General features: G+C 37.5%; 1 protein-coding gene across 1 annotated transcript in view; it reads right to left on the bottom strand.

Annotated features, from left to right (window-relative positions):
• CCDC83 (coiled-coil domain containing 83) overlaps positions 1-2,379 on the bottom strand; it is a 46,206-nt gene that overhangs the window by 24,486 nt on the left and 19,341 nt on the right.

Genomic DNA, 2,379 nt, shown 5'->3' with positions numbered 1-2,379 from the left:
GTGATATCTAACTCAAAAGAACTTATAAGAATTAGATGAGATAAGATATAGAAAAGCAGGTGTTGGAAATGTGAGTTCTCTTGGAGATTACTGAGTGACTCTCATTTTATGGATGAAGAAGTTGACATTCAAAGAAGTAATATTACTTTTTTGTAGGTGGACTTGAACCCAAGTCTTTTAACTCACTATCAGTATATAAAGAACTTTTATGGATCCCTGTCCTATACACCCAATGAGGGACAAAAGAAAAAATGATATGTGACTCTAATGACTTGTAATAACGCCACACTTTATTCCTGGGCCCAATCCAAGGTTTCCTTTTCTTTTATTAAGAGACAGAGCCTTGTCCTGGATATATCAGTGGCTGTGTTTTCTATATCCAATATCCTAACATCTAGCTAAGGTTCAAGGAATCAGCTCTAGATGCTTTTTGCCTCTGCCTCAAGCGCTCAGTGTGGCCACTGAATGAAGCAGGGTTAAACAGCTGACCAAAGAATGATTTATGCTGGGTCCAATCGTGACCCATGAGGAGGCAAGGACAAAGGTCTTTGGTCATCTTTGATTATATAAGTGATCACCCCTGTTCTCTTCTGAGTCTGGGCTGGAGAATATTGCAAAAATTGGTCTGCTGGAAGCAAGAAGAGAATGGGGACTGGCACAAAGCAAAGCAGAGATTCCACAGACCATGAGAGATAAATGTAGAGAGGAGCCATCCCTAGGGCCACCACTAATCCAATGGCCTTCTGTTTCCATCTTCAGTCCTCCCATTCCTCTCTAGGAGTGTTATATCCAACGAATTACCGTGAGACATCAAGTGACCCAATTTCTGTCTCTTTCCTTTAAAATTCATACTGTGAGGCTAGTAACTCTTTTTCAGTAAGATACATGGCAAATTCTATGAGTTTTCTGGTTCCTTTCTGATAATAAGAGGTCCTCCGATCAGTATTAATGTATCCAGTTTTTTATAATAATCAAACTTTCAAATTTATTCAAAGTTACGGCTATCCCCCTTCCTAACTTGGACCCACTACTACCATTTCCTCGCCTTGAGCGTCTATGGCTCCTCCCTCAGGGATGAAGGGGAGCAGGGAAGGGGACAGGAAAGCTCTCACTTGACTGATACCACCTCCAGCCAACGTCCCACTTTCTGGTGCTAGTTCGCATTTAAGGCTGAGCCTCCTCTTATGAGGGCATTTTTACTTACAAGAAACCCCCTTCTTTCTAAAGTACTTGTTCCTTGTGAGTAAAGTAGTCTAACACAAACCCCATGATCATTGGTGTGGAAGGAGAATTCCAGAAAAATCATGAAAGAAGGGGGAGTGGGAGAAGAAGAGGGAAGAACGGTAGTAAGACTTTAGATAAATCGGTTTAAGAGTCCTGCTCATATTCACTGTGTCCAATTAGTGGCCCCAAAAGCGCTTTAAAGTCTCCAGGAAGAATTGCTGCTGCATGGTTAGGAGAAGTGCCTAAAACTAACGGCAAATAGGAGAAGCCCGTAACAGCCATTTCCCCAAATTTCTAATCAAGATGATGAGTTAAGTTTATATGAGATCACTCTACTTAAAAAATATAAAATAAAGAAAGGCTGGATAAAATATTTAAAAATTTTTAAACATGCCAGAGCAATAACTATTTTAAAAGTATAGTACTAGGGCACAAATACATAAGCAGATCAATGGAACAGAATAGAAAGTACAGAAAGAGATCTAAATATACATGGGAAATTAAAGTATGATAAAGTCAACATCTCAGGTCAGTAGGGTAAAAATGGGTTATTTGATAAATGATGTTGGGCAACTGGAAAAAACAAATCAAAAATTTGAATATAAAAATTAAGCCATGAAATTCTAGAAGAAAATATTAGAGAATTTATTCATAATCTCAGAAATCATAAAATCAAAGACTGATAAGTTGGGCACTATAAAATTATAAAATTTACTCATATGTACACCTCACAAACAAGAGACTGATGACAAGTGGGAAAAATATTTATGCCTTATATAAGTTAAAGAGCTAATTTCCTTAAAATGTAAAGGGCTCTACAACACAATAGAAAAATGGACAAAGGAAGTGAACAGATGGTTCACATGAAAGCAAATTCATATGGATTTTGAACTTATGAAAAGATATTCGCTTATAAGAGACTTGCAAATTAAAGGTACAATGAGACACTGTTTTCTCTACCTATAAGATTAGCAAAGAAGAGAAAGTTGAATAACATCCCCTGTTGTTGAAGATGTGGGAGAATAGGCATCCTCATAGATGCCAGGAGGAGTAAACTTAGTATAACTTCTATGGAGGGCCAAGCCTATCAAAATAATAATAAATGAGCTGTTTGGACCAACCATTTCTCTTTAGAGATACACATAAATTAAATTA

Source organism: Pteropus vampyrus, unplaced genomic scaffold (assembly GCF_000151845.1).
Source record: "Pteropus vampyrus isolate Shadow unplaced genomic scaffold, Pvam_2.0 Scaffold84, whole genome shotgun sequence".
Lineage (NCBI taxonomy): Eukaryota > Metazoa > Chordata > Mammalia > Chiroptera > Pteropodidae > Pteropus > Pteropus vampyrus.
The sequence above is the reverse complement of the archived record's forward strand: the minus strand, read 5'-3'. Positions and strand labels throughout refer to the sequence as shown.